The sequence below is a fragment of the Ammospiza nelsoni genome, chromosome 8 (assembly GCF_027579445.1).
Source record: "Ammospiza nelsoni isolate bAmmNel1 chromosome 8, bAmmNel1.pri, whole genome shotgun sequence".
Lineage (NCBI taxonomy): Eukaryota > Metazoa > Chordata > Aves > Passeriformes > Passerellidae > Ammospiza > Ammospiza nelsoni.
In genome coordinates this window covers 10,098,850-10,113,992 of record NC_080640.1, presented here as the reverse complement: position 1 = coordinate 10,113,992, position 15,143 = coordinate 10,098,850, and positions in this window count along the sequence as shown.

Genomic DNA, 15,143 nt, shown 5'->3' with positions numbered 1-15,143 from the left:
TCTAGATGGGGTGAGTCAGACAAACGGGTGCAAGTTGAACTGTTACCTTGTCTCTCTGGAGAGAGGTTTGGAAAAATCAGACTTGTCCACATGCTGCAGTGAGGAAATTGTGGCCCCAGAGACAAGCAAATCTGGACATTTCAAGTCACTCTCCCACGACTTGGCAGTTGAGAGCTGTTTCCATACTGCCAAGAACTGCCTGTGCCCTTTGCACTGCCTGGCATCTGTGTCAGGGCACTGGGGGGAAATGTCTGAATGGCTCCTAAGTCTGCTGGGAGTGACCATCCCCTCAGGGCTGAGATATTTGCTAAAAGTTCAACTGGTGTTTCTGCTGCTGCACAGGGAGCCCCACAGGTAGAGGGCATCAAGCTCAAGTCTCTAAATTGATGTTTACAGTATTTCTTTATGGTTTGTGTTGTTTCTCTTGCAGCTTTCCCTGCTAAAGAAGGAAAGTTCTCATTTGGGAGGGATGTCTCATTCCAATGTGCAGATTTAGGCTACAGTCTTCCATGGCCAGTGAACCAAGGGTGGAACAACTTTCAGAAGTGCAGAACACTCTTGAGATTATTTGACATTGCTCAAGTGAGTGAAATAGGGCTGCCAATCCCACATTCTCTAAAATTAAGCATTCACAAATCTCAGAAGCTCATTGCTGGGATGTTCAATGCTTCACATCAGCCCAGCTTTACAGAACTGCATGCATGGATATCCAGCATAATGTTCGCTAAAAAGGAAAAAATCTGCTGTCACAGAGCTTCCCCCACTAAAATTTAATGGCCTGTACCCACATGACGCCAGAAGGAATTGTGCAGTGTATAGATTCTCATATTTTAATGTATAATTATGTATGTAATTAATTCTGAAATATTATTGGATCAGTTAATATAAGTAAACCACTTTACCTTGGAATTTATTTTTATTTGTATTGTATCAATGTTAAGGACCCTCAGTACATGCAAAGCAGGTTGGTTTGCACCTGATGAAGCAAATGTCTATTTCTGTTATTATGTCTGACAGATGCAGAATGAACTTTCAGTAAAAAGGGTCAGCATTTAAACATGTCGCCTTGCAGGTGGTGCTATTATGTTGCTACTGCAGTTCAGTTTCTGGTTTCCTCTAAGTCATCTGCAGTTTCACACCAAAGTTCAGCCTGGAGGTGAGCATGCTCAGTGGGGATGCTGAACATGTACTCCAGCAAGCTGTTCCAAATGCAAATGGATTCTCTAGAGTGCTTGGAGTGTGGATTTATGCTTTAGGTTTGCATTGTAGCCAAAAGCAGCAGTCCTGCCCTCTCCTGAACATCTGGGTACATCTTCCTGCCACGTCCATTCCTCGTGCTCACATTTGGAATATGGAGAAAGATTAGTTTCTGACTGTCCCAAGACTTTTCCTTTTCAGGATTTTGATTTTCAGCTGGATCAGTAGGCCAGTTTGACACAGCAATTAACCCTGTGATGGCAGTACCCACACAAGAGACCTGATGTCAGTCTATGGCAGGGAGGAAGCAGACTCAGAGTGGCTTAAACTGATGATGGAAACAAATCTGTAATGAAAGCTGTTAACTTGTGTTAGTGCTGGTTCTCCTTCCACCTCTGTTACAACCATCCTACCTTTGAGTTCTTTCTGGATTTCCTGCTTGGAGTTCATTGCAAATTCTTCCCTCTCAGTAAGGTCCAGCTTTGAGGCAGGTCAGGCCATGTTATGGAGCCAAACAAAGACTCCAGTTTTTATCTGATTTGATCTGTCTGGGGATTTACACTGCACTCTCACCCAAAGGTTTCACTTCTTGCTTTCATTCAAAGGAAATACAAAACCTGAAACAAAAAATCGTTGAAGCCACAACAGTTCCCTTGCTATCTTTTTGTCTTTGGTAGCAAAGGTATGGAAACAATCTCTGAATGGTGCTGAATATTGTGTTCAACTTAATTCAAGAGGCCTTTCAGCAAATTTAGCAAGCAAAGGTGTGGGTTGGGCCCAGAGCTGTGGGTGTTGGGTTCGGTGGTGAGGGGTTTGTGGTTTTAGGGATAATTTCTGCACTGGGGTTTGCTCTCCAGGTGCTGCTGTGTGTTTCTGAAGCACTTTGGCTAGATGGCGCTGGGACACACTTGTGTCCGGCAGGAATGGGGCTGGCTTAGGATCAAGTCAAATCTTTGTTTGAGGGTGAAAAAACCACAGTCGACACTGTTTTTCAGTTCAGACATGACTTCATGAGTATCCCATCCAGGGTTGAAAGGCAACCTCTGCTATTTGTTGTATCCTCCAAGCCAAAGATTTGGGACAAGGCCCTGATGAAGTGCAGGATCATTCAAGGTGTCTGAGGAGGTGGGGTGGGGGTCTGTCAGCAAGTCTGCACAGAATGTCCCTTAGAGGGTCACCTGGTGGGGAACGGCTCTGCTTTTCTTCTGCATGAGAAAGGTAGTGTGAGTAAAATGTCTTTAGTGACACTGCTGCTTTCTTTGAAGAGCTGGGAGGCATGATTTAGGGGAATTAGTAAACTTACCTCATTCCTGATATCCAGGCTGTCTCATAAGCAAAGCCCGAGTTCTGTACTTTTGCAAACTGAGAACTGAAATGGGAAATATCTCTTCTGTGGTTGCTTTTATGAGAAGAGCACTTTTAAGGTTTTCTCGTCAACTGAAGTTATACGAAGCTGCACTAACTGTGAAGACAAAAGACTTCACCTCTGTTTTGAGGGTTCTAGAAGATTGTATATGTTTTTTGTGACCTTCCAGTGTCGGATGAAAGTACCTGTACATCTGGGCTGAGCTCCTACACAGATTATCTGTGATGGTTTCAGCCACTCAGTGAGGCCCTATGCAGGTTCTGAGTGCTTGAGCTGGTCTCCTTCATCAGACAGCATTATGTGAAGCAACATGATCCATTCCTGGCCCTATAAAACCATGCAAAATGGGAGAGGACCTGTAAAGAAGGTTCTTGAAAGGCACCTTGGGGTTTTTTTGCTTGTCACCAGTCATTCCTTCTGGACATCTTTTCCTGACATGATGCTTGTCCCCAGATGGACATGTGTTGGTGGCATGGCACTGCACAATAAAGGGCATTTGTTTCCTGCCTGACAGTTCAGGGATGTCTGTAGCCTGATATGAGGCTCTCCCTCTGTGACTTATTTCTCTCCTGAAGAGTTCCTACTGGTAATTCACAACATTTTGTTCAAAGGGCCTATGACCAGCATTATTTTGTAGGTTTCTTTCACTTGCTGCATCCTGTCCTGCTCCCTTCCAGCAGCTGTGAGCAGATAGCAGGGTTGATCCAAACTACCTCCACCAGAAGCTCCTCTTTATCCTCCCCAGGTTCTTGTGGGAAGACTCCTCTAAGCACAGATTAAATCAACATCTGAAGAGCATCTGAGTCTTGGGCAGCTGCTTCTCTCTGTTAGAAACTTGGCTGGGGGAGGAATCGAAGGCAGTCAATGAACAGAACTGACTCTGGTCTGGATCCTGGTCATGAAAGCTCTGCCTGTTTTCAAAAGCCCTCTCTTACAAACAAGTAATGGAGAGTCTCTAGGGCAAAAGATAGAATTTCTTTCATTGCTATTAATAGTTGCTTGGAATTTGAAGTCCTGCAGCAATTATGTGTCTTAATGCTGGATCGTAAGTGTGCTTTCTGGCACCTGCCTCTCTTAGGAGCTCTGTGTCTTCAAAGGCTGAGTAAGTCAGACAGGAGAATAGCTAATTGGGCATGACTAGAAATAGCATGAAAAGCTTAGTAAAGGAAATGGCATTCCTCATGGGGATATCCATGAGGCAGCATTGTGAAGGAAGTGGTTGAAAGCCATGAAAGTTGTGTCATGGCAGGCTGAGTTGAGCAAAGCACTGAGGCAGGGAATGGTCATGGACTGCTCACAGATGACCCCAGGGTCCAGTGTCTGGATGGAAATTCCTGGAGCCCCATGAAACCCTCACTTTTCAGTGGCCAAGTGGGGGGGACATCCTTCAAAGTCTGGGTACAGCTAAAGTCTATCACTAGGTGATCCTTCTGGAGTTGTCAGCAGGGATTTCTGCTGCCTCTGCCTCAGTTCAGCCCCCTCCCAGGCAGAAGGGTTCGGGTCACTTGTTAACCTCTGCTGGCCTGTACTCCTCCAGAAGGCTGAGAGGCACAGGCTGCTGTGTATATGAAATTCTCAGTCTCTGAGGAAAAGGCACTGCCCAGACCAACCATTGCAGCTCTCCCACCCCCAGTTATCCCACAGCTTTGTTCCCACGTTGTAGCAGCAGAGAGGAAACAGTGACCTAGACCAAAGGCATTGCTGCTACTTACTCACTTCGGCCACCAAACTCCCCCTTCCAGACTTTTGTGGAAAGGTGGATTTTTCTGTAAGTCTCAGCTTTTTTTCTTATCTGAGGGAAGCTCAGCGGATGTGAGACCTGCCTTTTTGGTGGATGTGCTCTTTCTTTTATCTTCAGGTTGGAGATTCCTTCTAAGATCAGTGCATATAATGAACCAGACAAGCTGTGAGGTTTTTATTAATGAGAGAAGGGAATTTTACCCTTCATACCCTTCAAGAATAATTATACTTCATGTTACACATGTATTTCCACCCTGTATGAATTTTCTTATTTTGAAATAAGCATGTCCAAACAGAGCTATACTGGTATTTTTAGCCTTATAATTATGTTAGTAAGTTCTGAGTTAAGACCAACTTTTAGACATCAGGGTTATTTTGTAGGGTGAAAAGCATTATTACACATAATGGTTATCTTCTGACTGCTAGCAATCTTGTGTAGTCTTATTCTATTACTTTTTTCACAGTATCACTTTTCCAGACTCTTCCAGAGTTAACCTTAATTATTTGAGAACCCAAGAACCTTTTTCTTTGTCTCACATCTGAAATACACAGCTTTCTTTTACGGGCTAAATTTTTTGACAATCACAAGTGCAATCTGAAAACATGGCAGTTCTGAAAAGCAAGTGAAGAATTTCATTACACACAAGGCCCTTCAGAGAGGATATGAAACATGTAGCTGTCCCCACAAGCCCAGCAGCACCACACTTAATAATTTAGGCTCAGCATTATGGTCAATATATTTTGCAAATGGCAACAGCTTATGCCATGTGAGAGGGAAGAGAAGGGACATTTCCTAGCAGAGTGCCCTTATGTACAAGCTTAATAGAGACACCTTTAGAAGGACTCTGTCATTAATTAGAATCACAATTCCCCCCAGGATATTGATGCAGGCTGTGCTTGCAATGTGTGCAACACCACGACTCTTGGAAATAGGTTTGGTGAAGCAAACAAGAGACACGCGGCATCCTGAAATTCTCCACCTGAGGAAAAATCAATGTTGCTTTCCTTAGAGTGCTTACAGACATCAGCACCCAGGAGCCAGGAAACCTTATGAAAGCAAGAGCAATAATTTACCAGATCATTATCTGTATTCCAGTATGGACAGAAGGTCAGTTTAGCTGGGCAGTGTACACACAGATTAATGCCCAGCAGCGCTGGACCAGGGTACATCTGCACAGTCACATTCCTGCCCAGGCTTAAGTGAACCTGAGATGGTCCCTGCTGATCATCTAAATGGCTTCAGGAGCCTAGCAGCCCCCAGTCCTCTGGCAAGGCTGAGGTACCATATGACTGTCTGCATCTGACCACGTAGACACTTCCTGTGGGATGGGATGGGCTGTGCTGGCATCTGTGTACAACACAGCCTGTGATGAATGCAGCCAGAAAAGCCAATCAAAGGATCCTTCTTTTTTAGAGGCAAAGGCTCATGCATAGTCTCAGAGTTGTCTCATTTCCCATCTATGCCCCTTGGTCACCTGGGAGCCTGGGCTGCACAACCAACTGGTTCCCAGTATGCAGCCATCTCATCCTTGGCATATTTTTAGTGAGAGGAGAGGCAGTTCATACCAAAGCCACAGGATCAGTAGTCTGATTCTAAAATTCTTCTGAAACAGTGATCTAAAATAAGTTTCAGTTACCCAAAATTCCCTGCCTTCCCAAAGGGCAAAGGAAAATCTCCACTCCTCTAAAGAGCATCCACCAAAAGTCCACATTGAATAAAGGAGCTTTTTTAAGGGAGTCAGTAGGAAACTGAGAAGAATAATTTAAATTTACCCCGTCCTGTGGCCCATGTGGGGCCTGCTGGGCTTTGCAACACTTGAAGGTCAGTGTTGGTGCCATTTCTTTCAAGAGTCTAGCAAAAAACATTTCTTTCCAGCAGAATCCAGGGGACAGGACCCCAGTAAGAAACTTCTGCATGCTGGACTCTTCTCAAAAGCAAAGATGCCTTTCTAGAACCCTGACTCATGTGCCCAAGAGCTGTCCTGACTGTCAGAGTAGAGTCTGCTTGGTGAAAGAAGGGACTGTGCAAGATGTGCTCTTGATCCATCTTGTTGGAGCTGGCCACACTGCATAAATTAATTCACCACTGAGCAGGAGTTGTGTTTCTGCTGTCCAGTGGCCCAGAGACTTTATGAGGGACAGAGGTGCCAGTTTCAGTGACTGCTTCAGGCCCTTAGACAGAGCTGAGAGAAATGATGGTACTGGAAAAAGAAATTAGATTTTAGCCCAGGCCCATATTGTGAACACTGGATCTTGTATCTGCTGAAGTAGAGATGGGTTCAAAACAAAAGGCAAGAAGAGTTGTGAGGGGAGCCCACCACCTCAGCAATAGAAATGACAATAAACAATGGTTATTTCTTCCCTGTTACAGGTTTTGCAGGATGTCCTAATTACCTTGACATTATTAGTGCGGAAGTTGTGCTCTATCCACCCACTAAGTACAGGAAACATGCCCGGTGTGTAATTCTATCCTTCACCTCGCATGCCTCCGATGGGCTGGAGTCTGAGAGGAAACTGAATAGCCTGGAAAGGTTAGCCAGAGACAGAGAGAAATTAACCCTTTCATTTTCACTGACTGCCCTTTATTTTCTGAAAGTAGAGTTGGTGGGTGGAGCACAGGTGTTGCCTTGGAGAGGATTAGAGAAATCTTGTAGTATTAGATCCACCAGTTTCTCATAATCACAAGGGATGCTTGTTGTGCAGCCTGTTTGTTTCAGATATGTTCAGTAATTGAGGGAAATTTATTATGGTTTATTTCTTACTGGTTATTTACTACCATGTCACTAAGGCGAAAATCAAGGTTGGAACTTCACCATCTCAAACTGGGAACAGAGACACTGCACAGAGCAAAGACTTTGCAGTCTAATGTATGGCATGTAACAGATGAATGAGGAAGAGCTACAGAAGAGAGGCTGTGGTCATTGTCTTTATTTTTCCTAAATATGCAAATTTAAAGGAAATATTAATAATCAAAAGGGGCCTTGCAATTGTGGACTAATTATTTCCTCTCCATGCCCTGGTTGGAATGGGTGTCCAGCAGAGCAGCAGCTCATGGAGCCTCTGCTTATTCTGAGTGGATATGTACAAACCCACCTGTGGTTCTGTGTCTGAGCTCTCAGAGGTATTTGCACATAGAAGGGAGGTGCAGTCTGGGTAGCTGGTGAAAGAGCAGACACAGGTGGAGAAGGTAATATGGGGAGGCACAGGACAACAACAGGTGAATTCTCTTGGTGCAAATGAGTGTTTGAGTTTTGGCATTGGAAACAGTAGGAATATATTAAGGCAAGAGAGGCCACAGAACAACAAGCAAGAAAACTGTAAGTTAAACACAAAGGTTGAGCTGGCTTGTGTGCATTTCAAATGCTGCTCTAATTTGTATCTATAGGACAACAAGGATTAAATGGTGATAATCCCTTTACAATGGTGTAATTGGTACAGGTGAGTCAGTTAGCATCAGGATTGTGTAAGTGTAGAAATAATTGTTTAAGTAAGTCATGGCAAAGGGATTGAAGGAAATACTGGAGAGTAGAGCAAGATGTGCTCATAGAAATATTTATTCCCTATTATAGCCACTTGGAAAGAGGTAAAGAGCAAGTCAGAATAACATTACACTGTCTTATTTGCACACTGAGTTCAGGAACACAGAGTCTCTGCACAAGAAAAAAAGAATTGGCTACATTTATATTAATAGAGTGAAAAAGAGCTTTGCCTTTCACTGTTCATCCAGCCTTGATTGTCCATGAAGGAAAGGACAGGTCTATAAATGTTGTGCATATAGCTATGAAGTGTCATTGCAGTGCTCTGAAGTTTCCTATCTGTGAGGGTTCTGCCAGGACAGGGATGCTTTTCATGGTCCATTTTGAGGACTGCCATAGGAGGGACTTGCCATGCAGGAGACTTGGCTTTTGCTCTCATTTGTTCTGTGTGTTTCTCAATCAGACATAAAATCATTCTGCTTGAAATTACCCATCTGCTCTCTGTGATTCAGGACAAAGCTACTAAAAAATCAATACAGATCTTTCTCCCCTCCCTACTCATTACTGTGTACTTGAAAACTACAGTCAGGTCTGAAAGCAGATTTCTATTTGCATTTAAACACTTCCCTGAAATACTTGCTGTAGTAAAGTAGGAAATGAGGGAGGGGGAAAATGCAAAAGTCTGAAAACGGTATGAATCCTGAGAACTTCAGGTCTGAAAGTGTTATAATTGAGTTTTTAGTGGCTTAGATCTTTTCTCAGCAGCAATTTCACAAAACTAGACATTAGGTTTACATGAAATGCTCACTTTGAAACCATGATTTGGATGACTTGTCATGTTATGATTTGTGGGTGACTTCTTTGTTTATTTGCTTCTTAAGGAAAATAAGTAAGAATTTTTTCTTTATCCCACTTGAGAAGATTCATGTTGGAAAATTAAGAACTTGATAGAAAAAGTGTAACATTTCTGAGCTTACTGAATTCCTCTGTTATGTTTTCCATACCTCTGCTGATACTGCAAGTAAGGATGCTTAGAAAAAGGGTAGAAGGAGACAGCTTGATTATATTCCCCTTCTCCAACTTTTAAAAATATCCCAGTATTGTTTTGAGAAATCTGAAGACTAAGCACCTTCAGATGATGCAGCTGACAAATTAATTTCCGTTTTCAAACTTATTACTGTGAAAGGAAAAAATGCAATTTTCTGGTTGCAAACTTCTTTTAAGGACAACTGACTCTTGCTTATTTTTTAACATTTGTATTTGCATTTGGGATCAATTGCTCCTGTCATCAGGTGTCTGGCACAACTGGAATAACACGCTTCTTTCTGCCAGTTCCTTTTACTGATTTGGCAGAAAGAGCTGCTGCCAGTAGTTGCAGCAGGTCCTGGAGAAGCACAGGTCACATTTGTTTTCCTGCTCTTCCCTTCCAGCAAAATGGGCATCAGAGGGATGAGTGCTGAGGAAGTGGTGTGAGGAGGTGACACGGCAGCTTCTTGATGGCACCAAATGAGTGCCCTGGGATTATCCCCTAATTGAGGCCTCTGGGCTGGCGGAAGATGATGTGGTGCAGGAGCAGGAGCATGAAGAAGGAATGCAGGAGGTTTGAAGGCTGATAATGCCTTCTGTGAAGCCTGGAGAACAAGCATAATAGGTTTTGACCAGACACTAGGGAAAAATAATATTTTAAAGCCAAGCAAACAGCTGGCTGACCCAGAAAGGATAATTAGCAAAGAGCAAGGTGCACTAAGGCCCAGCTTGCATTATGCTTTGACAGAGCCTGGCTTAAATTTCTCCACTTCACTCTATTTCTGTTCTCTTATCTTGGCCCTATGTATTTTGGGGCCTGTTTGAGCTGCCAGATCTGAACACAGTCTAGTTAGGACATTTCAGCACAGATCAAATAAAATTCCTTACTTCCCCCTCCCATGACCCTTGCTGTGACATTTACAGCATTGAAGTAAATTGTTATTTTAAGCTACTTCTGTACTTCCCTGAAACCCAGCAAGGGGAAGGAGCCTCTTTATATGATGGCAGCAGGGGGGTTAACTTTCCAGTAAAGCCACAGAGATTCAAATAAGTCCAAATTGTTATTAGTCACCTCAGGATCAGATCAGCCAGTGGCCATTTTGGGAATCCACAAGGGATTTTTTTCCAACCCTCTCTCCACTCCAATGGTTAAGTCACAACCTGCTTGAGGCCATGCTGGCTGTGCACAGTCTGGGCTCAGCCCTGGCTCCTCAGAGCCTGACAGGTAAACAAGAACTACAAGATTTCACTAATTCCTTACAAAAATTAGATTAGCCCATCCCTCTTCATAGCTACCAAGTGCTTGAAAAGATTGGGAAAAAACAAATAAAGTCTTTATTTACTAGCAATTTACTTCCCAGGAAGAGCACTTAACGGGCATGCAGAGAAATTGTGACACTTCTGGCTGGGGGTGAGATTCCCTGTTGCTGGATTTTTCTCTTCTTTTTGCAATGGCCTCACCCTGGGGAACCTCTAAAGGCCCAGATTCTGTAAAAGGTGGAGAATCCTGTTAAATCAGCACTTGTGTAAAAGCCTGGCCCTGGGCACCATGCAGGGTTGGGAGTACACAGCAATGGGAAAGCTGTTTTCCCTCTCCTCCCTGGGAATGAGACCAGGGCATCCAACTGGTCTGCACTGCAGTCCAGCAGTGGACTGAGGGGGGTGTGGGCTGTGCTGTTTTGAGCTGCTTTGAGTTAAATTGAGCCCTGTAGAAACAAAAGCCATTTACTCCCATCAAACTATGGTCCCACACCTGACACTTGATCTCTGTAGCAGTGAACTCCCCACATCTCCTGGAGCCAGGCTGTCATCTTGGCTGGTCTGCCCACTTATGTCCTTCACTTGCAAGGGAACAGCTGATAGTGGAGTTAACTATGTGCTCCTAATTTTCTCATATTAATAAATTCCTGCTTCCTCCCACGTCAGCTTTTCCTTTGTCGTCATCACATTCCCCACTCACTGTCTAGCCTAGTCCCAGCCCTCTGTTCATCAATATTCTGCTATTATTAGCTGGCCCAGAAATGCATGTTATAGCACTGGTGCCACTAGAGCTGCAGGGTGCATTTTTCTGTATTATTGACATCCTTCTCTCTGCTGTGAAAATATCACCTTCCTGTTCTCTGGCACTTTCAGTGTGTAGTGTTGGTAAGGCAGAAGCATCTTTCATCCTGCTTTTGACCAGTCCCCTTTCCCTGCCACTAGGAGAGATGGTGATGGCTTAGCGAAGAGTGTGATGGAAGTAGAAGTGGGTTTGTGGTGTCTGGGGTAGATGGGCTCAAAACAGGCTGAGCTGGCCCCAGAGTGCACTGGCCCCAAAGCTGACAACTAGAAATAATTGTGTTTGTTCATGCAGGGCATCTTATGCTGACTGCCCTAAAGATGGGCTAATCCCCCAGAGCTCAGGAATGTGGAGAACTGAGAAATCTTTATTACTTTGTTGCTGAAGTAGGTATTTTCAGTAGCAGTTGTATTTCTTTTCTTATTAAAGGCACGTGTAATAACAATAACCAGCTTCTTTACTAGAGGTATTGAGGACAGCTGAGATCAGAATAATTATTTTTAAGTAGAACATATGGTCACTTTTACGTGTGAGCATGGCTCCATTGCCACTCCTGTTTCATCCACTCTACTAAATTTTGCTCTTGACTTCTCAAACACTTTGCTCTAGCAGTTCTGGAGCTGTTGTTTAGGCAGGTTAATTGTTAAAATCTGCCCTTCTAGACTTATCTAGCTGGAAAAGTGTCCCTCATGCATGAGTTTGGCTGCTGGAAGCAGGGACTAGAGGCTGAGTGTTCATTGCCTTCACAGGCATTACCAACCTGGTTGTTTTGATTTTCTTTTCTTATGCTTTTCAAACCCTTTTCTGTTCTAAACTACACCTATGGGAAAAATATTTACACTTGGGGCTTTCCTCATTTAGGGGTGTTTTTCAGAGCTGGTCATATCTCTGGTAATACCTCTTCTTCAACTGAAAAGGAGAAAATTGCTTTTCAAATGAAAAGCCCACAGGATGTAGTTCCAGAAAGAGGCTTGACAACCTTCACACACTTTATAAAATGTTTCTCAGCAAGATATAAATCTCTCTTCCTTGTTGCTGTTAGACTCTTGCCACAGCCATATGGCACACAGACACTTGGATCCGGTGCTAATCTGCTCTGCCCCGTGCCAGCTTTACTCCTGGTGCAGCCCTGGGGCTGTGGGGACACAGGGTACCACTGCAGGGAAGGCTGAAGGAGGGAGCCAGGGAGGGGGCAGGCACTGCCTGTCCTACTCAGATATCTGCACTTTCAAGTGGCTGTTCCCTCAATGCAGACCTAGAGGTCTGTGGCTCTCATCATAGTGCAAGGCATTTTAGCAGCTACCCATCACCAGACACAAAATCTTTTTTCCCCCTGCAGTCCTGGTCTTTGTCACCTTACAACAGCTCCTTGAATGCTTTGAATGAGCTGGTTAAATTGTTATGCTAGAAAATATCTGCTCCTCCCTTTTTATAAATTTTATTTTATTTCACATTTTTCTGATCTTGCAGGGCTAGCAAGCTGGATCAGCTAGAGCATATGGCTGGGCACTGAGAGAGGAGCAGGATCTGTTCTGTTTGGGCTCACCCCATGCTGTGGGGCCCCACATCACACTTGGCCCTATGCCTTGAGTGTCAGGTGATGCTACTGCAAGGCTGTGGATCATTGCATGAGCCAAGCAACGACTGAGGTAAGTGTCCCACCAGGGTTTGGTTCTGCTTTGCAGATCCTCTCTGACAGCAAGGAGCAATGTAGTGTGTGCTGGTGTCTTCTTCTCCAAGTCTGGGCCCCAGAGAGCTCATGGACTTACACTGGCCAGGGCTTTCCTCCTTGGAGACCTCAAGGACAGATGCTGGCCAGTGCTCTGCTCTCCAAGAACTTCTTGACACTGCCTTTGGTCATGGTGAATAAGCACTGGCTGTGGTATTGGCACCTTTCCTGTAGACCTGTAAGACTCACAGTGACTCCAAATTAATGCTGCTATTCTCAGATGCTTGTGTTACACTCGTCTCACCTTCCCTGTGACATCCATTCCTGCAGCTCTCTGGGCACATGTGGCTTCTGCAGTCCTCTGGCCTTTTTCTTTTTTCCTAGTGTAGCCTCAGGATGGGGAGGTGAGCACATTGTGCATCTCTGTGAGACTCTGCTTGGTGCAGGAGCCTCCAATGATGCATGACAGAAATGGAAAGCTGTCACTTGATAGCTGCATGGAGGAACAGGTCTTACTGAGCCAGCTGACTGTGCAGCTGGAAGAGGTTAAAAATTAGCCCAGCAATAATATATGGGAGTATTTGACTTTCTGTTGGTTTTGTAAGTAGTATCAGTGTCATTCCAAGCAACCTGAAGTGGGAAAGAGCAGGGGGAGAGGGAGGAATGGGGTGGAGATGGGCAGGAACTAGAAATATTTGTGGCTTATTATATCAAACAAAGAAAGCCTTTGATTTTTGTAAAGGGAGAGATGCTTTGGTCATGCTCTTCTGCATGTCTCTCTTGAGAGGGTTTTATGGATGTTTTCCTCCACTACACCAAAGATATACTTATCCACTTAATTTACAGTGCCAAAAATGTTGGTTCTTCTCTTTACCATTCATGAATGTCCTCAAAGGACACAGACTTGAAGACGGGACTTTTTTGAACATTCCTGCCATGCAGTGACAAGGTGACTTCTTATTTCAAAAATGCTTAACATAGTGAGGCATCTTAAGAAAACCATGAGACATGGGGCACAAAAATCCATTTTCACTCCACAGGTAATCTGGCCCCATCTGAAGCAGAGACCTGCCTGTATTTCTGTGACCTTGATGATGTTGTGCTAATCTGTGTGTGTCTGGTCCAGAACCTCTGGTGCTCAGAGGCTGTGTGCTTATTTTGCAGCCACTTGGCTACCATGCAGGAACTACAGGAGATGCACTGGAGAATTACCATTATTTTCATTTCATATTTGGAGAATCACAAATTATTTTCATTTCATTTTCCTGTCTGCAGTCACAGGGTAAAAGAGGTAAGGTTCAGTCCCAGGTTCTGCACTCTATAGCCAACCAGGTCATCTGGTCTGGACTAGGAGCACACTCTGGCCTGTCAGAAGTTTCTCTTCTGTGTATGGCAAGAGCCACTGATTTTAATTTGAGTCAGAACATGAGTTAACTGTGCAGTGGAGAAATATACCCTGAGCAGCTTCTCAGGATGTCATAAGTCTACAGTTGTGGGAAACAGGGTGGTAAGACTTGAATTTCTGGTGTTAAAATTGGAGAGGAATGATATTGCAGGTTTGGTTTTGTTTGTTTTTTTTTAATTCATCAAAAAGAAGTCACCTTGAAGGTCACCTTTTAAGAATTCTTTGGCTGTTCCTGACCAGATGATGTGTGAAAAGTAATACTGTTTTCTGTGAAAACAGCTCTGTAAAGAAGAGAGCATAGAGAAGAGAAGAGTTGAGAAGAGAAGATACAAGTTCCTGTGCTGAAAGACCTGATTATGCTGGACCAAGCACAAAATCTATTATGGAGGTATTAATTGCTTGCACCATTTATGTAGTCACACATTACACCTGCTCTTTCCTGTGGGATCAAACACCAGTGGGGTTTTCCATCCCAAACTGGATGTGATGTCAAAATATCAGGAATTTGCAAGGAGCAGGACTGAGCTGTGTTAAACCAATGACTTAAAAAGAAAAAAGCCACACAGGAAAACCAGATTATGAGATTTGCCACCATTCAATTTAAAAGTCATCCTTTCCTGTTGTTCCTTGAGCGCTGGGCTTTCCAAGTTCACCATTCTTTCCTGGGACAAGTGACTCATGAACCTGATAGGAAAATGCACCTGTTTTTAGCCAGAGGTTAAAGCAGCTCTCCAGTTACCAGAGTAAACAAAGGATTTATTTCTGTCCTTAGCAGTTACCCTGCAAAGCCCAGGAATACAGGAAGGCTGGCAGAAGCCACTAGGTTTGAGCCAAGTTTGCTGAAGTCAGTAGAAGGTTTGTGATGTCCATAGTAAGATGCTCCTAGATGCCAGTGGGATTTGGCCCGTGTCTTTTGCTAGAGGGGAAATAGAAAAAAAAAGTTGGTGCAGTGATTGTGCTGGCAGCCAAGGACTCCAAGGTGTCTGCCACAGTGTGGGATACCCTTCTCTGGCCCCAAGAGTCCATCTGCATCTGTAGTCCTGGCAAAAGGGCAGCTGTCAGTCATGGAGGTGGGATGGGTATCAACACATTAGACTGAGACTGATCAAACACTGCAGTAATGGCAATCATGCAAGTGGCTAAAATATTTGGAAATCAGAGTGTTGGATGTATTGGCATCATGGAAGCTGAAAGGTTTTATGAGC